Source organism: Prionailurus bengalensis, chromosome A1 (genome assembly GCF_016509475.1).
Source record: "Prionailurus bengalensis isolate Pbe53 chromosome A1, Fcat_Pben_1.1_paternal_pri, whole genome shotgun sequence".
Taxonomy (NCBI): domain Eukaryota; kingdom Metazoa; phylum Chordata; class Mammalia; order Carnivora; family Felidae; genus Prionailurus; species Prionailurus bengalensis.
Window position 1 is genome coordinate 199020702 of NC_057343.1, and position 26023 is coordinate 199046724.

Here is a 26023-nt window from a genome sequence, read left to right on the forward strand (position 1 = left end):
TCAAGCCCAACATTTCATCATCAGCTCTAGCAATGGGGAAGCGTTGGTGGGATGCTGAGGTGGTTCCTTCCCCATTATGTCAACTTTGATAGATTAGAAAGTCAGCTTGTGGCACACACCCATTCAGGTACTTTCCTGGGCACCACATATATAGATCTACTTAGGTAAGAGTGAGCAAATGAAATTAATCTTTTTGAATCTGTGTTTCCTTATCTGAAAGTATTGATTATAATAATAATAATCCTAATCTCTCTGAATTATGTGGATTAAACAAGAATAGCCAGGGAAGCATTTGCCAACTGAAGGCTGAATTCAGTTGTTGATTAAAAAAAAATTTTTTTTTTAACATTTATTTCTTTTTGAGAGACAGAGAGGGAAAGAGACAGATCATGAGTGGGGGAGGAGCCAAGAGAGAGACACACAGAGAGAGAGAGAGAGAGAGAGAGAGAGAGAGACAGAAACCAAAGCAGGCTCCAGGCTCTGAGCTGTCAGCACAGAGCCCAATGGGACTCAAATTTACAAACAGTGAGATCATGACCTGAGCCGAAGTAGGAGGCTCGACAGGCTGAGCCACCCAGGCGCCCCTCAGATGTTGATTTTTGAAATCTATCATGAGAGTGTGTGTGTGTGTGTGTGTGTGTGTGTGTGTGTGTGACAGCCTTTAGTGCATATTTGCCTTTTCTCAGATGTTTTATCTATCACTGGCAGATAATCAGTGATGCTGATCTGATTAGCATCTGGCTGATGCTAATGAGCCTGGGTGAATAGCAAATCATTTTCTGTCCTAACCCTTTGCTGTTCTGTCTGTAGTGGAAGAGGGGGCTGCTAGTCAGGTTCTGGTTTTATAAAGAAGTGTTGGAAGCTCTACATATCTTGCTCCCGGGTTTCTCCCAGAGGAAATCCTTTGCTTTGCTTTCTGTTTGATTGATCGGATCATTGTCTGTCCTCAGGGAGAGAGATAATGCAATTGACTGCGTGTGTGTGTGTGTGTGTGTGTGTGTGTAAGAGAAGCAGTGATGGAACAGTAACAGTCAGCCCATGTTTTGGTCTGTTTTCTTGGAATAAAATTCACCCTGATGCTTGGCCATTTAACTGGTTTGAAAACTAGTTCTTTCTCTCTAAAGATCTGGCTGGGCTTAGTGAAGGGTTGCACAGTGCCAAGTTCTGTGTATTTCGGCACAGTAAGGGATCCATGTAGAAACTTAGAATTGTGGCTTTCTTACCGTTCCTCTCGTCTCTTAGATAAAGGAATAGCTTTCGTGGTGTCCTTGACCCATAGCCCTCTAACCTTTTCTATTTTTCTTTCTTTTTTTAACGAAAAAATAGGAACTTTATTGGATGTTCTTACACATAATGCTACGTTAGCGTTTTTTTTTTTTCTTACTGATGCACAACGTTAGGTTAGATTCAGATGTACAACTCAGCGATTCGACAAGTCTTCTAACCTTTCCTTGTACCCCTCTGGGGTTGGGGAGCTCACTCCATCGTGAGGTCTGCAGGGCAGTTCTGGAGCTTCCGGCAGGAATGAAAAGTACCATTTATTTATTTTTTTTTTTTTAATTTTTTTTTTCAACTCATAAATTTTTTATAAATTTTTTTTTTCAACATTTATTTATTTTTGGGACAGAGAGAGACAGAGCATGAACGGCGGAGGGGCAGAGAGAGAGGGAGACACAGAATCGGAAACAGGCTCCAGGCTCTGAGCCATCAGCCCAGAGCCCGACGCGGGGCTCGAACTCACAGACTGTGAGATCGTGACCTGGCTGAAGTCGGACGCTTAACCGACTGCGCCACCCAGGCGCCCCAAATTTTTTATTTATTTTTGGGACAGAGAGAGACAGAGCATGAACGGGGGAGGGGCAGAGAGAGAGGGAGACACAGAATCGGAAACAGGCTCCAGGCTCTGAGCCATCAGCCCAGAGCCCGACGCGGGGCTCGAACTCATGGACTGCGAGATCGTGACCTGGCTGAAGTCGGATGCCTAACCGACTGCGCCACCCAGGCGCCCCGAAAAGTACCATTTAAATGACACAATGTCTTAGCTGGATCCATGAGGAATGCCATTGATTACGGTGCTGCTTGTGGTTTTCGTTGTGCTGCTGTCCTCCTTCTGGGCACATTGTAGGTTTAAGTATCCTACCTACCTTATGGCTGGATGGGGCCATGTGACTAATCCTGGCTAATGAGTTGTTGAGTGGAAGTGACATCAGTCACTTGAAAGGCAGGAGCGTTTCATTCCCAGTTTGTGACATACCTGTGCACCCTCCCCCTCCCCAAGTTCTCTTTCCCTTTGGCCTGGCAACTGGCAACATCTAAAATGGTGGTTACTCAAGACTACACTGTATGTTAAATAGCTTGAAAATAAATTGAAAAATAAAAAAGAAACATACAAACTAATCACCATGCTTGGACTATGTCTATCCTGGTTCAAACAAACTACAAATAAAAGAAGATAATGATGATGTGTAGGCGAATCATGAAAATGCAGACATTGATTGGGTATTTAATGATGGAAAAGAATGTTGAGTTGGGGGGCTGTGATGAAGGCATTATAATTACATAGGAGAATGATATTAAAGTATCTGAAGATGAAATAAAAGAAATAAATAAGAATAAAACGGTAGCCACTCCATCAGTCTGGGTTCGTGAGTGAACATAATGAGAAGAGCCTCCCTGACTACCCACGATGGATATGCTAAGTGAGTGAGAATAAACCTTTCGTCTCATAAACTACTGAAGATTAGAGGTTGTTTGTTACCAGAGTGTATTCTAGCCCATTCTGACTGACACAATGATGACTGAGAACCCATTCTCAGAAACCTTCTCAATACAGCCTTTCAACTCTGCAAGTGGACTGAATTTGTGAAATGAGAAGGAAAGTATTTTGTTATTTTCTTTTTGTTAGAGTGGAATTCTACTTTCCAATATTTCCCCTCAGTCGACCCAGTCACACTCCTAAGAGCTACATGGAGGTGTTTCAAAGATTGAAGTTAGCTATCCCAGCACCTCTGGGCCCCTTAGCCTGTAGGTTGAAATCCCCATTTCCTCAACTGCTCTCCTTGTGATGCAGGGATTAATTCAGAGGGGTTTTTTTTTTTTTTAAATCTGGTTAACTATCTAGATATTTTTGAGTGTTTGTAGATAATCATTATCCAGGACAATTCGCAGGGTATCCTTAGACTTTTAGAAACTTTAGCATCCATATCTTTAAGATCCCATAAACTGGCTAAGGTGTGCCTCGTTAGGGTGCAGGATAGTGGGAAAGGTTTAATTTGGATCAATGGACTGAATATCCTGAGAGAATCAAAGAATTGCTGGGGTCAGAGTGCTAACGAGATGAGTTTTAAAAATAGGAAATGGTTGGGGTGCCTGGGTGGCGCGGTCGGTTAAGCGTCCGACTTCAGCCAGGTCACGATCTCGCGGTCCGTGAGTTCGAGCCCCGCGTCGGGCTCTGGGCTGATGGCTCAGAGCCTGGAGCCTGTTTCCGATTCTGTGTCTCCCTCTCTCTCTGCCCCTCCCCCGTTCATGCTCTGTCTCTCTCTGTCCCAAAAATAAATAAATGTTGAAAAAAAATTTTTTTAAATAGGAAATGGTTGAAGGCACCTGAGTGGCTCGGCCAGTTGAGCATCCAACTCTTGATTTTGGTTCAGGTCATGATCCCACAGTTGTGGGATTGAGCCCTGCATCAGGCTCTGTACTGAGTGGGGAGCCTGCTTGGGATTCTCTCTCTCTCTCTCTCTCTCTCTCTCTCTCTCTCTCTCTCTCCCTGTGCCCCTCTCCTGCTTATATGCGCTCTAAAATAATAAATAAATAAACAAATAAATAAATGAAAATAGATAAATAAATAAAATTTTTAAGAAGATAGGAAATGGTTGCAAAGTGAGATATTTGAAAGCACAATTGTTGGGGGTGATAGTTATTGGTAATGAAAAGTTCAAGGAGTCAACCTTGGCGTGAATAACTGAGGAAGTATAGAATGCCAGCTCACTGGAGGATAGCAGGTTTAGGGACCCGTAAGGCTCAAAGGAGTTTTCAGAACATTGTTTCGGAGATAAATATTTATAGTCATCTTTATTCCAGATTACCTGTTTTAACTTTTAGTTTATCCTTATAAGCTATACCACTGGTTATTAAATTTTCTTTCACATCTTAGAACATTCCTCATAGGTACGTTGTACATCACGGGTTCTGGAATGAGGGACACCTTAGTTGAAATCCTGGATTTACTGCTTGCTAGTTATGTGACTTTGGGAACATCAATTCAAATCTTTGAGTCTCAGTGTTTTCTTCTGAAAATTGGATACAGCAGTAGCACCTGTCTCCATAAGCTCGTTGTGACAACAGAAGGAATGAATGCTTCAAAACCAGTATTCTTTCTGGCACGTGGCAGCACTCAGATAATGACAGCTATTTTTTAGCCCATTATTATTATAGCAGAGAGGCCAAGGAGGCCTGACAGATTGGAAAGCTGCCACAGTCAACCCTAAGGGGATACCCTAATTACATTATATTACATTACATTACATTACCTTACATATTGCAGCCTAGCATTTATTTTCAAGCTAACCACAACATTAATTTTCTTTCTCAGCAGTTTCTAGGGCATAGAAGCATTTCTACTCCGTAAATTATTACGAGAAGGAATAACACACACAGACACACACACACACACACACACACACACACACACACACACACCCAGAATTCCACAAACCCGATTTGCAAATCTTGTCAAATTAGATATTCATAAGATAATGAAATACAGTTTTTCATGGAAGATCTGAATTATAGCTGTTATCCTTCTGGGCTGTGAATGAGAAAAGCTTAAAACTAGAGCAGATCTTCCTAGTTCTCTTGATAGAGTAGTAGTATGCTGCCTCTGCCTCTGCTCAGCTATTTCCAACCTTTGACCTTCACTGATCTTTACCTGTGTATGTCCAGGATTGGTAAATCAGGAACACTTCAGTGCATTCATCTGAGACAAGACAGCTGAAGTTCAAGAAGAGAAAGCAGCCAAGCTCTTGAAAGTTAACTCTACTTTTTTTAGACCAGTAATTCGCAATCCTATCAGATCAACCACTACCCTGCCCTTTTTAAATAACCATTTTGTCATACCCTTGACTATGCTGAAATGAAATCCACGATTGTATATAATCTATACACAATTTTGCAAATTAACCACATAATGCCTTAATTGGAATACAGAAGAGCAATAAAACAAAAGTGATTTATGATAAGAGAATATGTATTTCATTATGTAAATGCTCAGGCTCGTTTATAGTAGAAAATATAATCAAGCAGTCAGATACTTGCACTTGTGTGTTAAATCACCAAAACTGTAACAACTACCAACAGAGCCCAGGACAGGCGTGTTGTGTTGGCCATGAGTGGCATTGCTGTTGGTGACATACAGAGAATACTTGCTCTGAACAAAATGAAAGCATAATCTTCCCTTCATTTAGTGTATATAAATTAACATGCAAGAAAGTATTTGTGTTTATGTGTAAAAGTAGTTAAGTTCTAGATTAGGTGGTCCGAAACAAAATTTTCACTTATACAAATGGCTGGTAGGACATTCTAAAATCATGGAGAATGGAGAATGATTTCTTTTTTTTTTTTTTTTAATGTTTATTTATTTTTTTAAATTTTTTTTTCAACATTTTTTTAAATTTATTTTTGGGACAGAGAGAGACAGAGCATGAATGGGGGAGGGGCAGAGAGAGAGGGAGACACAGAATCGGAAACAGGCTCCAGGCTCTGAGCAGTCAGCACAGAGCCCGACGCGGGGCTCGAACTCACGGACCGTGAGATCGTGACCTGGCTGAAGTCGGACGCTTAACCGACTGCGCCACCCAGGCGCCCCAATGTTTATTTATTTTTGACAGAGAGAGAGAGAGAGAGAGAGACAGAGCACGAGCGGGGGAGGGGCAGAGAAAGAGGGAGACACAGAATGCAAAGCAGGCTCCAGGCTCTGAGCTGTCAGCACAGAGCCCAACGTGGGGCTCAAACTCACAGACTGCGAGATCATGACCTGAGCCGAAGTCTGACGCTCAACCAGCTGACCCCCCCAGGCACCCCACAATGATTTCTTTTTTCATGAGAGATTGTCCCTCATAATGTCACCCATCCTCCCCCTAAAAGCCTTAGTGCTCCTCAAACAAACCACAGTCTCATGCCCCACAAAATCTCTCCCACGGCTTCTCTGGGGTGGTACCTCTTCTACTGAGAACTACGTTCTAGATAAGTTGACCGAAGCGCCTGCAAGGAAAGGCTCTTAAACTCCCACAGCCAAAGGTCATCCTCAAAAACAAACAAGAGAAACAAAAAAGCCCCCTGAACTATAGTTGTCCTTCTACACATCAGACATGTCAAAATTCAACTCCGATCAGGTCACCACCTGTGCCGCTGTTCTTAAAACAGTTGTGACCCCCCCCCCCCCCACTGAAGTCATGATGCAGACCTAAATACTTGGCCCAGCCTCCAGCCCCCTCTCAACGTGACCCTTTTGGCCTCATCTACTGGTGCCTCTCTGGGTCCCTGCATTCCAGTCATGTTGGTCTTCCTTCACCTGCTGGAGTCAACCGTGTCACTCTCACTCCTGCACACCCGGCCCAGGGTCCTGACATTCCCTGCCTTGTTTTCAGTCACCTTCCGTTCCTTTTTTAAATCGCAGCTCAGTTATCACTCCCCGAGGAAAGCGTCTTCTGATCTCCCACCGGGGTTAACGCTGCCGTGTTATAAATATAAATAATGTGTACCTCTTCTTACAGCTTCCACGACAACTGTAATTTTACCTACATGCCGTTACTGAATTCGTGTCGACTCCAGGAGTTTCTGAGCTTCCCTGGGGGAAGGAGCCATGCTTCCTTCCTCTCCCTTCTCAGCGACTGAAATAGGACAGATCCTCAAATATTCTGTTGGAGCGCATACACAAGTGACTGAGTAGACAAGAGGGATGGTTGAACGAACAAGTGAACACACATACGCCTAGAGCTAAGCTGGCATTCCTTGGCAAGGCACCGTTGAGTCAGTGAGTTTATTTGTTTTCTAGTGAGAACGAAGCTCCCACCCAACTGCTGGGAGAAATTAATGCTCTCATGTATGACCTGCCTGGCAGGAGCAGTGCTTTAACCTTCCAGCGTGAAGCAACAAAGTTGTGAGTTTGTAGGAGTGTAAGAGAAGATCGGGTTCACAGGAGGAGGAGTATCCTTTGTCTTCAGTCGAACCAGTAATACATAAACATGTTATTGTAGTTTAAAATTCCAATAATGCCCCAAGTGGAAAAGTCTCCCGGTACCCTCCCCTTCCCTGCCCAAAGTATTTTTGGTTAACAGTTGGTTGTACACTCCAATGGCCATAATCTCTGAATTTGTATATATGCACACGTCTCTCTCCTTCTGTTTTCATTTTCCTTCAGACTCTTGTGGTATCATATCATATGTATTGGTCTATGAATTTTCACTTAACCATGCATCTGGTAGATACTATTTTGTTGGTATTTCATGTATGATTTCATTGTTTATATATGAAATGATTTATGCGTGTGTATATATTTTTTATTTTAAAATAAAATATAGCATTTTATTTATTTTTTTTTTTAATTTTTTTTTTCAACGTTTATTTACTTTTGGGACAGAGAGAGACAGAGCATGAACGGGGGAGGGGCAGAGAGAGAGGGAGACACAGAATCGGAAAGAGGCTCCAGGCTCCGAGCCATCAGCCCAGAGCCCGACGCGGGGCTCGAACTCCCGGACCGCGAGATCGTGACCTGGCTGAAGTCGGACGCTTTAACCGACTGCGCCACCCAGGCGCCCCAAAACATAGCATTTTAAAATAAAATATAGCAAACGTAGCAAAAGCTACTGAAAAAAAATAAAAACACCTGTGTGCCTGTGACCCAACTTAAGGTATAAATTACAATCAAAATGTCCTCCTGATAAAATAGCTACCCCTTCCTGCCCCCACCCCACAGTCATTGCCCTGGTTCCTGAGTGTCAACTCAATACATGTCTTTACTTTTCATTACATGTAGGTGCATTCCTTCTTATTCTTTTTAACATCTGCATAAACTTAAGGGTATCAAAGTGCTGTGATTGAATTAGCCATTCCCAGAATGGTGGACATTTATACTGTTTTCACGTGTTCGTTCTTTATTTTAAATTTTTTTTAAGTTTTTTTTTTTTTTTTTTTTACTTATTCTGAGAGAGAGAGCAGGCAGGGGAGAGGCAGAGACAGAGGGGAGAGAGAGAATCCCACGCAGGCTCCACACTGTCAGCGCAGAGCCCAATGCAGGGCTCGAACTCTAGAACCATGAGATCATGACCTGAGCCGAAATCAAAAGTTGGATGCTGAACCACCCGAGCCACCCAGACGCCCTCCAAGTGTTCATTATTCACACACAGTGCAGCAACTCACGTCTTTTCTACACCTAAGCTAGTGTTCAAGCATTTCCCTAGAATAGATACGTGAGAAATGTGTATTCAGAATTTTCAAAGATTTTGCCAGAGTAGCACCGACAAAGCTTTGCCAGTGTATCTTCCCACAACGAGTCCTGTGAGTGCACTTTGGACACATCCTTAGCAGCTCAAATGATTGAAAACTTAGTGTTTTCCCAATCTGATGGGTGAAAATTATCTGTCATTTTACATGACATTTTCCTAACAACATATATTTGCTGAGTAGAGTTGTCCTCCCTTAACTGGGGGGGGGGGGGTGCATTCCAAGACCCCAGGTGGATGTCTGAAATCGTGGATAATGCCATACCCTATATAGACTATGTTTTTCCTATATGTACATACCTATGATAAAGTTTAATTTATACATTAGGTACAGCCAGAAATTAATAACAATAACTAAAAATAAAATCGAACAATTACAACAATATACTGTAATAAAATGCATGTGAATGTGGCCTTCCCTTCTCAAAATATTCTATTGTTCTGCACTCGCTCTCCTTATGATGATGCTGAGATGATAAAATGCCTACACGATGGGATGAAGTCAGGTAAATGGCGTCAGCATTGTGATGCAGCATTAGCTACTATTGTCCTATGACCATGTGTCAGAAAGAGGGTCATCTGCTCCTAGACTGCCGCTGCCTGCAGGTAGCTATAACCACAGAAAGTGAAGCCACGGGTAAGAGGGGATGACAGTACCAACTGTGTGCCAAGAAAACAGATAAAATCTCTGCTTTCATGGTGCTTGCAATCTCTTGATGAGGAGGCAGTCAACAGACGTCAAAAAAAAAAAAGGGAACATACAATATGTTAGATAAATGCTATGAAGAAAAATAAAGCAGTGGAAGGAATCTGAGAATGCCAGGGTATGTTACGTCAGTTAGGATGGTCAGGAAAGCCCTCTTTGATGAGGCTGCTTTGAGTAGAGACCTAATTGAAGGCAAGGAGGAAACCCAGTGGCTATCTGGGGGTGAGCTTCTGGGAAGAAAACACAGCAGGTGCAAAGTTCAGAGTGCACTTGACATATTTAAGAAATAGCGTGGGGCGCCTGGGTGGCTCAGTAGGTTAAGCGCCCGATTTCAGCTCAGGTCATGGTCTCACTGTTCATGGGTTTGAGCCCCGCATCGGGCTCTGTGCTGATAGCTCAGAGCCCGGAACCTGCTTTGGATTCTGTGTGTGTCTCTCTCTCTGCCCCTGCCTGGTTTGCACTCTGTCTCTCAAAAATAAATAAATGTTAATAAAATAAAATACACTTAAAAAAAAAGAAATAGCGAGAAGGCTCTTATGAGGTGGTCATGGTAGCAACTTCAGCTGTCTTTCATGGGCTGGGAAGCTATTGACGAATTTTGGACTGGGCAGGGAACACACACCGTCTGCATAAGTATCAGAGCTATAACTCTGGCTTTTGTAGAAAATATTTTGTAGAAAATAGGCCATAGTGGCTGGGGATCAAAGACGAGAGTGTATTGCAAGAGACTATGTTAAAGATGATGGTGGCTTGGACTGGATATTAGTGGTACCACTGATGAGAAGTGGTCAGATGCGGGAGGAAATTGGACACACCCAAACATCATGGAAGAGGGGAGGAAAATTCATAAAAAGCATTAAAGTTATTCCTTGTTTATGGCAGCCTCAGGTAGATGGGCAAACGCGGAGAACGAATCTCTTCCTTTAAGGAAAGCTGCACAGCTTATAAACTACATTTGCAGTTAATAACTCTTTTTAAATCAAGCACACATTGGTAAGTTTCAGAATTGGCTGGGGAAATAATACCTGTGGAGTCAATATACTTATCAAGGCAATTTTATGGGCGAAGCTAGGTTACACATTTGGTGTGGAAAACTGAGAAGTCGCAGAAAAGTATAAAGAAGTAATTCAAGTTTTTCTAGAGTGTCATTATCTAGAGATAACTATGTTATATATGTACATAACTTAAATGTACGGGTTATATACAATACGGTATATATTATTACATGTATAAATATTAGGTACTGTATGTGGATCATTTACCTGTACATGTATGTGGCTACATGTGTTTGTATTTCACATCTACTTACCAGGCTTGCATTTGAATGTTACTCCACAAAACTCAGGTGTACAAAATGCCACATTTCTTCGAATCTCTACATTAGTTAACTTTTTAATGAACCCTTCAGGGCGGACCTCAAGGGGAAATTCAATCTCAGACATTTCGTGTATGTCTTCTCTCCGGGCCAAGCTGGGCCTTTCGCATTTCAGTGGGCCTTTCGCATTTCACCACCGCCAGGATAACTGTCTACCTGTACCGGTCCCTGGAAGGCAGAAGGCCCTGTTGCTTCTATGTGAACCTTGGCACTGGGGTCTTTGATCCTAGTGGTTTGTCTCTGCGGGTGCTGAGCGGGACTGCTGTGTTCCTTCTTGCTGTTTGGAGTCTGCAAACCTCCCTCTTTCTTAGTTGGCTGTTTCTGCCTTTCGGTCAGGTGATTATGCTCTGGTGCCAGAAGCTTCTGCCTTCAGCCCTGCACCTTGAAAAACCCATAACCAGTGTTGCCAATAAAACACAAATTTTCGTTATCTTATTGGGAGAGAGGAGGAACATAATCGCTCATTCCTACTAGTCTTTTTTTTTTTTTTTTGTGGTTTTAAGAAATCAGTCACAAGTTAATCTCTCAGTAGTTATTTTTCTGGGCCCATATGTAAACACATTTTTATAGAAAATTGAACTCGTGCTTTGCTGCTTCATACCTGCTTTTAGCACTGAACAATGTTTATGAGAGCTTTCCCCTGTCATTAAATATTCTTTTCAAACTCAGATTATCATGGCCATGTAAATACTAAGTAAATAAGAAATTGTTTATGTAACCGATACCTAAATTTAGATGTTTAGGTTGGTTCCAATTTTCCCAGTTATAAGCAATATGATCGTGAGTCATAATATACCTATGTCTTTAGGAGCAGCTCTAATGTATTTTTTTAGGATGAAATTTTAGAAGTGGGATGATTGGAGCATGAATTTTTTGAGGCTCTTTCTGCATTTGTCTATAAGCATAGTCTGGACGTGTATTTATGAACTGTAGGACAGTTCTCAGGCTTGCCAGCTTAGAATGGCAAGCGGTTGTCTTTAAGCTAATTTACGTTATAGGATTCTGTTTTAGGGATGCCTGTTACCATCCAGGTAGAGAATCCGGGTGACCCCCAGTTTACTCTCCGCCGCCTTCCCCTTCCCCATCACTCCCCAACCTACTCTTAGGGACTGCCTGACAGGGTGTGTAGGTGTGAGTGGGCGTGCACGTGATGGTGGGCTTGAATGCCGAGTCTTTCTCGCCCCGCCAAGATATTAGCGACCCTTGACTCCCCTTACGTTTGTGGCAGCTCGATATGCCCCCAGACTCTTGTATTTGCACACCACCTTCCAAACTCCATCCCCGTTCCTGTGAGCTTTGCGCAGATTTTCTTCCTTCTTTGCCCTATCACATCTGCTTTTCTCCTAGCTGTGTCTGGAAAAATTCCAGTGTATTCTTACTCATTATCACTTTTCTCTGGACTGTATTTTTAGTTGTTATTTCAACAGCCCCCAGCCAAATTACAGCATTTTGTCATAACGATCAGTCATCGACCAGGCCACGTGTCTGGCTGTGCGGAGTTAGAGGACCCGGATGTGTGTGAATGTCATGTGTGTATATTTGAAATAAACAGAAGAGATAAATAATAATAGGATAAAATGCATTTATTGAGCATGTAGTATATGCCAGGCAATATCCTGAGTGTTTTATATGCATTTCCTTAATTAATCCTCAGGGCAACTCCAGTAGATGACTAGAAAATACATTTAAAAGCTCTGTCAGGGGCGCCTGGGTGGCTCAGTCGGTTAAGTGTCCGACTTCAGCTCAGGTCACGATCTCGTGGTCCGTGAGTTCCAGCCCCGCGTCGGGCTCTGGGCTGACGGCTCAGAGCCTGGAACCTGCTTCCGATTCTGTGTCTCCCTCTCTCTCTGTCCCTCCCCCCACTCATGCTCTGTCTCTCTCTGTCTCAAAAATAAATAAACATTAAAAAAAATTAAAAAAAATAAAGTAAAAGATCTGTCAGCCTTCAGAGTATGTGGGAAAGGCTTCTGATATTCTCTGGGGAAACTAGCTAACTATTGGTAGTCTGCATATGATGTCAACAATTATATAAGTTGCAACTCAAAGAAATGATTGGTGACCCTAGTACAACTGACTCAGAGAGTGGTTTAGATAAGATGAAGTAGAAATACTGAGTTGAAGAAAGAAAAACAAAACAAAACACACCTCTATGTTGATTGCTAGGGTTTGAGAATCTTTCAGGCAAGGGTTAACTTGCACATTTTTTTTACTTGTTTAATATGTTTATTAATATAGTTTATTGTTATAATTTATTATAATGTAATAATTTATTGTGCTAGGGGCTACGGATATCAAAATGAATAAGACAATATGGTTGAGATGACAATAAATAATTAAAATATAGTGTGACAAAAGCTATGATATGGAAGCATAGGTGCTGTAAAACATACAGGAAGAGGAAGTTCTTGGAGCTTCCCAGAAAATAGGATGTTTAACAGAGTCCCAAAGGACATGAAGGAGCTTGCCAGGTAAAGAAGGGGAGGGAGAGAAAGGGGCTTAACAAGTGTGTCCCACTTCCTTGAGTGGGCATGTGAGCACTTCTCTGTGGTAGAGTTGGTTATGGAACAGTGTCGGAAATCGAGGCAGAGAGCTCAGTAGGGCCCGGGTTAAATCAGGTCATGTTTGGTATTTTACCAACATGGCAGTGGAGGAGGACATTACGGTATTTTGGACCGATAGGGGGAGATGAGTTCGTTCCTTCTGGAAAAAAACCAAAGCGAAACATTTTCACTTCAGTGCTGCTAATGGTTGGGAAGAGAAGGAGTCAAGGCAGATGACCAATGAAAAGGTGACTCATTCATTCACTCATTCATTCATCCAATCATTCATTCATTCATTCATTCATCTTTTTGAGTACTTGTATGTGCCAAGCACTGCTTTAGGCACTAGAAACACATCAGTGAACATAACAGACCATGTTCCTGCTTTCAGTGGGTTTTCATTCAAGACTGTCTAGTGTGTAGGAGGGCATGCTGGCTAACAGCTATGGAAACCGATCACGCAAGGCAGGGGAATAGAAAGTGAGAGAGAGGTCCTGTGCCAAATTTGGTGGCCTGGAAAGTCATCTCCTCAGAGGTAAATCTGAGTGGAGACTTGAATGAAGAAGTGAGTAGTTTCGATCTGAGAGAGCCAGCTGGAGGCAGCACCAAATGAGAGACCCTGAGGGGGGAGCCCCAGTTGGCTCCTTTTGGGAATGATGAGGAAGACGTTACAGCTGGAGCAGCATGGGAAAAGGAGAATGTGGTAAAGGCTGAGATCATAGGACAGCCAAGAGCCAGCTTTGTGGAGCCATTTAGGCCACGGGAAGGGTTCTGGGTGTTAACTGTGAGTGTGATTAGGGAAGTGACACATTCCAACCTAAGCATTTTACAGAGCTCACTCTGTCTACTGGGTGAAGAGTGGGGTGTATTATAGAAAACAACGGAAGCAGGAACGCCAGTTGTAGGCCTTTGCCATCATCCAGGTGAGGCATGAGGTGGTTTCAACTAGGCTGGTGATGGTCTAAAGAGCGGGGAAAGGGTCAGAAGCAGAGGACGTTTTTTAAGGTAGAGCTACTCGGATTTGTTGATGTATGTGAGACATGAGAAGAAGAGGCTTCCCAAGAGTCACTTTAAGATGGTTGGCCCAAGAATGGACAAAGAGGCTGCTTATTGAGATGGGAAGCAGGGTTGAGGCGAGGGAAATGAAGAGTTGAATTTTAGAGGTGTTAAACTGAAGCTGTCTGTTAGGCTGATAACTGAAGGCAGAGTAGGCAGTAGAATGTGAACGGCGGTAGTAATCTCTGCAGAGACAACAGAAAGACCCTCATTAGGGTATTGACAGTGGACTAGAGAGGAGTGAAGAGATTTACAAGGTACTCAGAGTAGGTAGAAGCTTAGGGAAAGGAGGAACAATGACGTAAGATGCCAGATTTCTGGCGTGGTCAGGTAGAATGATGCTTTTTCCCACTTAGTGACAAACTCCGGAGGAATGCAGGACTCCCAGTTAAATAGGTTTCTTTTAGGAGGTTCTTACAGATCTTAAGGACCCCCTGCCCTGTTCTTCTTTAGACCAAACTCATTTCCGGTTCCAGAAGAACAGGGGCCATCTAACTAGCTTCATAAAGGACCAAGATAAATAGTTTTAGCTTTTGCAGTCCATACAGTTTCCATCAGAATTATTCAACTCTGCCTTTGCAGTGGAAAGCGGCCACAGAAGATACGAAAGTGATTGAGCGTGAGCGTGTTCCCGTGAAATTTTACTCACAAATACAGGCAGTGGGCTGGATTTGGCCCTCTGGCCATTGTTTGGTTACCTCTGTAGGAGAACAACCCCAAGCAATTTCTTCTTTCACCTGAGCAGAAAATTTTTACGCTGTCAGAGCAGGGGTGAGAAGAGAAATCGTAATACTTAGCAACAGCAAGCCTAGACCCTGGGAAAATATGTAGAGCTGAATCCATCAGCAACTGGGCCCAGTGACAGGGGCCAGATGAAGCAGAGGGATAGGGAGCAGGTTGTTATCAGAGTATGGGAAATTCCACGTTTCCTTGGACCCTTATCCTTGGGGTAAATGATTGACTACGGGGAGACGCCTCATGTGGCCCACAGGTGTTTTTTTTTTTCCCCTGGGCTGGATTTCTTAGAAGCACAAGAGTAATTTCAAGGCAATGGCCAGCCAAATCCTGAAAACATAACACTTGTCTTGTTCCAAAGGAACACAGGTCTGTACCCGGTGAGCATTATGTACCCTAAACAACTGTGGGCCAAGAGATGTTTGCAAAACAAACCAGAGACCCTACCCTGAATTTGCCTATAGACAAAAAAATATGTCACAAAACAATTATCTCTTACACTGTTTGCTCAGTTCTAACTTTGGAAGGTGTAGTCTTGTTGTTTTTTGTTTTGTCTTGTTTTTTAAATTTTTTTTAATGTTTATTTATTTTTGAGACAGAGAGAGACACAGCATGAATGGGGGAGGGGCAGAGAGAGAGGGAAACACAGAATCGGAAGCAGGCTCCAGGCTCTGAGCCATCAGCCCAGAGCCCGACGCAGGGCTCGAACTCGCGGACCGCGAGATCGTGACCTGAGCCGAAGTCGGATGCTTAACCGACTGAGCCACCCAGGTGCCCCTCATTGTTTTTTTTTAAGTTTATTTATTTATTTTGAGAGAGAGGGCATGCACGCTTGGAGGAGGAGCAGAGAGAGAGGGAGAGAGAGAATCCCAGGCAGGCTCTGCATTGAAAATGCAGAGCCTGACACGGGGCTCGATCTTACGAACCGTGAGATCCTGGCCTGAGCTGAAATCAAGAGTTGGATGCTTAACCGACTGAGCCACCCAGCCGCCCCAGAAGAATGGATTTTCTCTTTTTTATTTTTTTTTTAACATTTTTATTTATTTTTGAGACAGAGAGAGATAGAGCATGAATGGGGGAGGGGCAGAGAGAGAAGGAGACACAGAATCAGAAGCAGGCTCCAGGCTCTGAGCCATCAGCCCAGAGCCCGACGCGGGGCTCGAACTCACGGACCGTGAGATCGTGACCTGGGCTGAAGTCGGATGCTTAACCGACTGAGCCACCCAGGCGCCCCAAGAATGGATTTTCTTAAAGTGAGACTCGCCCCTAAGGTGTAATTTAATGGCATTATCACTTAGCATTTTGTTTACAAAAAGCCCTGATAGTTAACATACTGTACCACAGCGAGAATCTTCCCAAATGTAGATCTCACCTTGTCACATGGGTCCTGGCTTGGCTTTGCATTCAGGCTTGGCCTCAGATAACAGTGTCTTCGATCCTGATATCTTTTGAATTCCTTGCAGCTTTGAACTCCCATTATACTCTCTACAGACAGAGCCTCGTTGGGCTTTGAAGTTTTTCTCATGCCCCTTATGTGTAATCTCTGAGGCTCTTGAAAAGCCTGTTAAAAGCTTGCCACTAGAATTCTCCTCCACGAGTTTGTGTTTGAAAAATACCTAACCTTCATCAGCTGTGCATCAAACACCGGCACCACCCTCCCACCCTCAAAAACAACGAGAAACAAGGTTTTTTAGGAATTGCATAGAAACTCCATTTTGAATAATTTTCTTCCTGTAAAGATGTTGTGATCCCTACCATTTTTCTGTAGCCAGCGTATTTTCACAAAGCATATGAAGCTGTCATCATCAGCGTGTTGGATATCAAGTTTGTAGACTACAAGTAAAACATAATCACGTCTTTTTTTTTTTTTTTTAAAGGAATGTTATTCAATCTCAAACGAGCACGTTTGAAATTTAGTGGGGAAAGCACTGGGCTTGGAATCAGAATGTGTAGGTTTAAGTCCCAGGTGCCCCACCTGATAGTTGTAGGAGCTTACGTTTCCCAGATACGCTGAGCACCGGTCCCTTCAGAAAGAAGACATCATGATATTAGATTATGTGGTACTTGAGAAGATGAAATGAGGCAGCGTGGAAAACCTCCCTAGTGCATTGTTTGCCATATAGTAGGTGCTCGATAAAGCCACATCAGAATCTCCCCACTTCCAAGTAAGAAGTTCCAAATACAGGAGCGAAAGAAAGTGATTTGCAATGGAGGGATGAGGGCTGGGGTAGAGGGCATCCTGTCCAATGCTCTGCTTCGGTGGCCTCCAAAGTGTGGTCCCCAGACTGGCAGCATCAGCATCACCTAGGATCTTGTTAGAAATGTACGGAATTAGAAACTATGTGGGTGGATCCAGAAATCCAAGCCAAGCTTTGATATTCCCTGGTGATTCTGGAGCACCACTGCTCTGATGCTCTTATCATGGAATGGTTTTATATGAATTATCTTATTTAGTTTTTTCTGGGAAAAAAAAGGTTTTGTAAGGGAAAAAATCATACTTAAAAAAAAAAAAAAGCTGACTGGAAGACCTGAAAACTTACCATTAAGAACCCAAAGTCACATAAAACAAATAGGAAATAGTCCCCCAGCATATTTGAAAATATAGGATTCCAAGTAAGGATAACACCTAGAACATATCTAGAATGTGGAAAGGAACTAAGACCACGTGAATAGAACAGAGACATTCAACAGAGGCTACAGCAAGGGGGTTGCCATCACTACTCTCAGTCTGCAAAGACTCAAAGTCAGGCAAGAGAGTAGAAAAGCTTATAGTGAAAACAGTGGGGCTTCAGCTCTGATCGGAGGTTGTTGGCATAGGGAAGCAAGAGGTGAACTGCAAAGAAGTGAGGGGCTCTCATGTAATGGGTTTGGGGGTCATATTTGCCTTTCGGTGGTTGGTCTTCAGGTGGAAGCAGGTAGGAGGGAAGAAAGAGAGCCATTGAGTAAGTCCCGACCTTTCTGGACTGGTTGCTGCAAATATTGGCAGTGAGAGTTTTCCTGTTACATAGGATCTGGCCATCGTTTGTACATTAGGCCGTCAAGAAACCCAGGACAAAACCGCGCACGTATTTAAAGGAAATGATGTAAGCTTTGACAAGGTTACAGTTACGACGTTTCTGAAGTTATTGGTATAGAGGAAAACAGTTAACATTCCCAGGGACTCTGCTATTTCCATTTTACCTAAAAAGGTGTTTAAACATTAATTTACATGAACTATTATCAGTGCAAATATTATCTGAGCTTAAGTCTCCTGTGTGTACTCCAACTGCCGTGGATTTTGTTCATGGCAACTAATACAGGTAATGAAGACAGTACACACACAACACAATTAGTTGTGAAAATGATGTATGCTGTCAAAGGAAAAACTGCGGTGGAGAAAATTAAACAGAGAAGGATGACTTTTTCAAGGCTTTGCTATTGGGGAGAGAAACCGGGATGCAGTCTGAACTCAATTTCACTGAAGCAGAGAACAGGAGAGGTTTCCAGGAGTAGAGTGGGGTGGGAATCATACATAGGCCATCTGTGTTTGCTATTTGGCCTTACCCAAAGGAAACAGGGGGGAGTTTTAGAATTTGGAGCAATGTGTCCATTGGAGTTAGGCTCCTACCCTCTCACAGAAACTGGATGGTAGGGACTCTGCCTTCCTTAATGAAGACATCCCATTTCAAAGGGATGGCTACTAGGTCCATGAGAAAGACAGTCCTGGCTTGTAAAACTGGAAAGAGGCTTTTAAAGATATTTATATCCCAAAAGGCCAGAGACACAATCTACACTTATAAGTTTTCTAAAGTAAATGCTCTAAGATCACACCTGTCAGAACGGCTAGTATCAAAAAGACAAGAAGTAACAAGTGCTGATGAGCTTGTGGGGAAAAAAGGAACCCTTGTGTTGGTGGCAGTGGAAATTAGTGCAGCCACTATTCAAAACAGTATGGAGGATCCTCAAAAAATTGCAAATAGAAATGCCGTATGATCCAGTAACTTCACGTCTGGGTATTTATCCGAAGAAAGTGACCACACTAATTCAAAAAGATACATGTACCTCTCTGTTTATTGCAACATTAGTTACAGGAGCCAAGATACAGAAGCAACCCAAGCTCTCCAAGGATACGTGAATGGATAAAAAAGATGTGGGATATGTACAATGGAATATCACTCAGCCATAAAAAAGTATAAAACATTGCCATTTGTGACAACATGGATAGACCCACAAGGTATAATGAAGTACGTCAGACAGAGCAAGACACACACCGTACGATTTCATTTGTATGCGGGATCTAAAGTACCAGACAGAGGAACAAAAAATCACAAATCAGAAAACAGACTCAGAAGTACAGAGAACAAACTGGTAGTTGCCAGGGTCGGGGGATGGGTGAAATGAGAGAAGAGTATCAAGAGGCACAGACTTCCAGTCATGAAATAAATAAGCCACAGGGATATAAAGTACAGCATAAGGAATATAGTCAATAATACTGTAATAAGTTCGTGTGGTAACAGGTTGAAACTACTCTTACGGTGGTGAGCATTTCGTAATGCGTATAAATGTTGAATCACTGTGTGCTACCCCTAAAACTAATATAATAGTGTATGTTAACTATATTTTGATTTTAATAACTTTTTAAATGCTTATTTTTAAGAGAGAGAGAGAGAGAGAGAGAGACAGAGCGAGAGTGGGGGAGGGGCAGAGAGGGAGACACAGAATCCGAAGCAGGCTCCAGGCTCTGAGCTGTCAGCACAGAGCCCGAGACGGGGCTTGAACTCACGAACCACGAGAGCATGACCTGAGCTGAAGTCGGACGCTTAACCGACTGAGCCACCCAGACGCCCCTCCATTTATTTATTTATTTATTTGCTTATTTATTTATATACTTATTTATGTTTATTTATTTCTGAGACAGAGAGAGACAGAGCATGAGCGGGGGAGGGGGCAGAGAGGGAGACACAGGATCTGAAGTAGGCTGCAGCCTCCAAGCCGTCAGCACAGAGCTCGACGTGGGGCTCGAACTCATGCACTATGAGAGCATGAACTGAGCTGAAGTTGGACGCTTAACCAACTGAGCCACCCAGACACCCGAAGACACCCCTCAATTAAAAAAATAATAAAGCAAATGCTGAAAGAAAAGGGAAGCCAGAACCTAGAGTTAGGGAGAAGTCTATCTAAAGTTTAGTCAAGCCGAGCAGAAAGGTATTGACCGTCGTGGTCAATACCCAGTCTTTCCTCTTTATTGAGAACACCAGGAACCTTACAGTTAAGGTTATTACAATTCACACCAGAAAAACAATCCAATTTTAGTCAGGGTCTCTCTTTTAAGTCAGAGTACCTTGGCACCCTTTGTGCCGACCTTTGGCAAGAAAATAAATCCTGTCTTCTCTTCTCTCTCACCATCCAGAGGACCGTGCAGTGGTGGACAGGATGGGGGAAGGAAGCCTTGTATCGGGAGTATTTTGAACTTCCGGGGCTCCTGTGTGGATGTGCTATGTGTATTTACATGAAACATGTCCCCCTTGTGACGGGGACTTACAAGGAATGGGACAGTTGGCACATTCTCCAGAGATCATGGATCTGATGATGGAGCCCTCTTATCAAACAGAGTTTGATTGGAAAATTCAATACATAAAAAGAAACAGAAGAACTTCTCGAGTTGCCCTGCCTCCTTGGCTCCCCCCTCATTCCCAGAAGTGGCTCTGTGGTATTGCCGGGGAGCTATCGAGGGGACACTTCTTTTTTTCCACTGGATGTTTTCTTCACTCTTGGCTTCCACGATACCATACTCGCCTGAGGTTCCTCAGAAATCCCTGGGCATTTTTCTCATTCTCCTCTGCTGGTTCCTTCTTCTCTCCTGCATGACTCAGTAGTGGAGTTCATCAAGCCCCTGGCCCTCTTCTTGGGTGATTTCATCCCTCCCCTGAGATCTAAATCCCACCAAATGCTGAAAATCCCAAGTATATATCTCCTTCTCAGCCATCTCTTCTGAACTCCAGACACACATATCCAATTGCCTCTTCGACACATTCACTTGAACGTCTTAAAAAAATTTTTCCTAAGTCATCTCTATACCCACCGTGGAGCTTGAACTCACAGCCCTGAGATCAAGAGTCTCAGGCTCTTCCGAGTGAGCCAACCGCATGTCCCTTCATTTAGATGTCTTACAGGCATCTCACACAACATGTTTTTCTCATCTCATTAAATTCCTATCTCATTAACTGAGATAAGCAATTCAGAAATGTAATTTCCATTTGTTCTTATCCATCCATCGATCTGTTGTTCTTACCTATCCTTTTACTTCCCAAATACACCTTTATTCCACGCACAGCCACGACCCTACTCCAAGCCACTGCCGTCACTGACCTGAGCTTTGCAAAGGCCCCTGACAGGTTCACTGACTTTCTCTCACATTCACATCCGCAGGGCTACTTTTCTGCTTAAATCACTTCACTGCATTCTCATGTATTGTCTAATAGAACATAAACTTCTCGGCAGTGCATACAAAGCCCAAGGGATCTGGCTTCTGGCTGGTGTTCAGAGCCCCCCCACCCCCCCAGATTCTTTATTCCTTGCTCATTCCCCTCTGATGGTAAACGCAAAATATCTTTCCTGTCCTGGGACCTTTGCATTTGCTCTCCTGGCTCCTCTAACTCATGGATCCTCTGCACATATCACAGTTCAGCTGAACATCTCTCCCCGTGTTCCCTGATTACCTAGCTTCCCTCTAATCCAGTTGCTCTCCATCCACATCGTGTCAATGACCTTGATAGTTTTACTACCCCAAGTGTGATTCATGAACCACCAGCATGAGCGTCACCGATGCTCTTCGTGAGCCTAGGAGCTTGTGAGAAATGCAGAGCCCCAGCCCCCACCCCAGATGAAAAGAATCAGAATTTGCATTTTAACAAGATCCCCGGTAGATGCACATGAACATTTTAAGTTTGCGAGTGTCACTTTGAGGTACTGATCGCCAATTATATTTCTTTAGCTGTGCACTTGCTTGGTTTTTTTTCATCAATAGTGTGAACTCTGTGAATGTAGGGTCTCTGTCACTTTCTTTACTGCTGCATCCCCGTGCTTAGCACAATGCTTGGCATATGGGTGGCAGTCAATACATATTTGATCAACGAGAGGTTTAATCTAACTTCCTTAACGGATCCATGAAGAAACTGAGGCTCAGAGAAGCTACACAGCTGTTATTAACATGGCCAGTGCAAAAAAAAAAAAAAAAAAGAGAGATAAGTATTCTTGACTCCAAAGAAAGTATAGTGTGTGTGTGTGTGTGTGTGTGTGTGTGTGTGTGTGTGTGAGAAACCTTGAAACCAACTGTTCTCAGTGATGTGACAAACAAACCTAAAATTTCCTTAGGCTATTGTCCCTCTGCAGGCTTCTGATACTAATAACTCACAATGATTACTTACTGATATTTTCCTTTAGCATTTATCATCCTTTTTCACATACACTGACCTATGTGGAAAATTTGCCCAGAATTACTGGCCCAGGTTTTCTTTTATCAAGAGCTGAGAAAATGGTACACAGAGCCAACAAGTGTGTGGTGTTTCTTTATCAATAGATCAAGAGATCACAGAAAGAAGCAAAAGAGAAAAGAAAGCAAAATTTATCACAAGAATAAGTGTCAAAGAACCGATTTAGTGGAGTGGACTGCTCTTTGGCCCGATGAGAAGTACCTGGTAGGGGTTGACAGGGAGTGGTTGGAGGAAGTCCAAGGTAACCCAACGATCTAACGTGGATTTTGCTGAGGTGGTTCCTGATTTACCTTAATTACCACTGGACTTACATTTAGTTCAGTGGACAGTTCTGTTTAATTGGAAAAGCTCCTTCCATTGTTAAATTGTGCTTGTCATTCAAAGTTGAGTTTAAAGCTTAGTTATTTCTGGCTCCTAATTGGTGTGCTGCAAGTGAACCATAACGTTGACTTGGGAATCTCTGACCCTGATACTCCCATTTGATTTGAAATGGACATTCCCTGGTGCCAGAGGTATTCACCACATACCCTGAATCTGGTCTTTTCTCCTATAAGAGGAAAGGCAGTATAGAGGAGATGGCTCTAATGACAAGGATGTGGTTGATGGAGAATCTAAGAATGTTCTAAGAATATGTTCAGGTCACTGTCCATAGATAAGAGAGTGATCGAAAATCAGCCAGACCAATCTGCCTCCAACGCAGGAGCCCGATTCGGTATCCTCTCTGTGGTCATCCACATAAACTTTCTTTATTGCGATAAAGTGTGCATAACCTAAAATTTGCCATTAATATATAAAATAACCATTTTAAATGTATAACCCAGTGACAGTAAGTACATTCACGATGGTGCACAACCATCACCACTATCCATTTCTAGAATTTTTTCCTCTTCCTAACAGCAACTCCGTACTTCTCATTCCTTGCTCCTTTGTGTCCCTGGTAACCACTATTCGGTTCTGTCTCTATGACTTTGCCTGTTCTAGGCTCTTCTTATAAGCAGAATCATACAATATTTGTCTTTCTGTCAGAATTATTTCATATTTCACTAAGTATAATGGTTTCAAGGTTTATGTCCATTGTAGCATGTTTCAGACCTTCATTTCTTTTCATGGCTGATTAGTATTCCATAGTATGTATATACCACATTTTGTTCATCCATTTGTCTGTTGATGGACACTTGGGTCATTTCTACCTCTTTACTACTGTGAATAATGTTGCTGTAAACATAGGTAGAAAAGTATTTATGTCCCTGCTTTCAATTCTTTGGGGGTATAGACCTGGGAGTAGAATTACTGACTCCCCTGGTCATTCTATGGTTAGCCTTTTGAGAAACTTCTGAGAAAATTTATTTTGGGACACTGCTTCCCACAGTGAAGGCACTGTCTTACAGTTCCGCCAGGATGCGCAAGGGTTCCGATGTCTCCACGTGGTTATCGACACGTGTTATTTTTCAGTTTTGTTTTATTTTATAATAGCCATCTTAACAGGTGTGAAGTGGTATTTTATTGACGTCTAGGTATTCTTAAACATTTCCTGAGCCAAGGAGTTCAAAACAACACCAGGAAGCTGTTGAGGATCATTCTTAGTTGTTAGGAAGTTCTCCTACCCGTTACTAAATGTTACCTTTCTCTTGGCAGTGATTCCCAACCTTGGTTGCACGTCTGAATCCCTTGAGAGCTTTTAAAAATTCCAATATTTAGGCCACAAAGCCCAGACCAGTTAAATCCGTGTCTTCGGGATTGGAGTCCATGCATCAGCACTTTTTAAAGCTCCTTAGGTGATTTCAGTATGTAACTAAAGTTGAGAACCACTGCTTACAACCCGATCACTGGTCCCACTTGATTCCACAAGCCTGCAGGGCAGAAAGTGTGACAACCCTATCACAGAGCATTCTGTGACAACCCTTATTATGTAGCCAGCCCTTCACCCCCTCTGGCAGTCCTGTCCTCCTGTCCCTCCTAGATTTTTTTTTTTTTTTTTTGCCATAGCGTGAATTAGAGCCTGACACTTTACATATTTTCTTGTTTAGCTATTCTTCGTCTGTTCTCTGGCTTATCTGCTTCCGCAAGATGTACAACAATGCCTAATGCAGAGTAGGTGCTCAGAAAATGCTGTTGAATGAATGAATGCATGAATCTACTCTCATTTCAGATGGCAGTGCTTCAAGATAGTTAAAAATAGCTTTTGTGTCTTATCTCTGGGTCTTTTCTTCTCTAGGCAAAATCTTCTTTGTACCTTCAATCAGTCTTCAAAGATGTTGAAGCCTAAACCTCGCCGTTATGAATGCAGTATGTTTTTTCTTTCACTTAGCTTAACATAACTGAGCACTTCCTATGTACTACACATACCTGTACGCACATATTCTAGATCAGACGCTGTGCTAGGTAGGATCTGGGAGTTGCAGTGAAAAAAGCGAAACAAAGTCATTGTGTGAGGATGGGCCACAGGGATCAACAACAGAAGTCATTTCGGATAACAAGTGGTTCACAGAAACTGCAAAATGTTTGTTGGTTGTGGCACATTCAACAGGGCCTCACTTGAATCTGAGATGTGAGTGACAAGAAGAAGCCAGCCCCGAAGAAGTGTTCCAGGAGGAAGGCAGAGAGCAAGGGCAGAGGCTGTGCGGGGAGAACATGTTTCCGAAGGGCTCTCAGTCAGAGCCTCTGAGAAGAACAAGGGGAAATCCCACTCTCACCTCCTTTGTTGGACACTTTACTTGCCGTAACATGGCCTGAGATCAGATTAGCTTGGGGTAGCCATATTACCCTATGGAAGTCTTTTTCCTCCTGAATCACATCTCCTCCATTCAATACTTGTAACCTGTCGATAGTTGGAATTTGGATGTGGAAGGGTGGTTTAGATGAATATAACTTGTATTTCTTTTTACGAACCTTAGCCACGATGACTTCAGTCAGTCAACACAAACACTTGTCAGCAGAGTGAAGGAGCTTGCTGGCTCTTCAGCCACTATAATACTGGTTCCTTATTCCAGCTGGCACCTTGTCTTCCATGCCAGGCCTAATGGAAAACAATTTGGGGACGAGGCCAGAGCTAGGATCTGGTGGGTTGTTGCCATCTGGGGCCAACAGCCATCTTGGTTTTCGGTCAGAGTAGCTCAGTCAAGACAGCCGTTTCTTGCTGCTTGGGACCCTGTGTTTCCAGGCTCACAGGACAAGCAGCCTCTCCTAGGCCAGACACTAATATACTTTGACAATTCAGTTCTCCACTCTGGGCCTCAGTTTCTCCATGTTGAAATGTAGGGTTTGGCACTGAGAGTTTTGAGACCCTTTGAAACGTGATTAAAAGAGAAAATTTTATTACTACTCTATTAAAAGCAGAAACCTTTTTTCTGTAGCTTTTTAATAACCAATGGATGTTATGCTTTTATTGATGAAGACACTTGCTTCCAAGTTAATAAAACAAAATGCCGAGTTTATGATAGGAGGGCAGGGTTCACAGGACCAATTCAGATGCTGGAATTGACAAGAACACAAATGTGAGCTATTCAATCAGGCACCAAAAGAAATGTGATTCAGGGCAGTTGAAAGGAGTCCCTGAGCCTATTGATTGGCTGTTATCTTTCCAGTGGAGCTCACAGAATCTGAGATCAGTTTATTCAGGTCCACTTTTTGCTAGAACAGCC

At 42.9% G+C, this 26023-nt stretch overlaps 1 protein-coding gene across 1 annotated transcript in view; it reads left to right on the forward strand.

Moving 5' to 3' along the window:
* Positions 1-26023, forward strand: part of HTR4 (5-hydroxytryptamine receptor 4) — a 159012-nt gene that overhangs the window by 51845 nt on the left and 81144 nt on the right. The window lies entirely within an intron of this gene.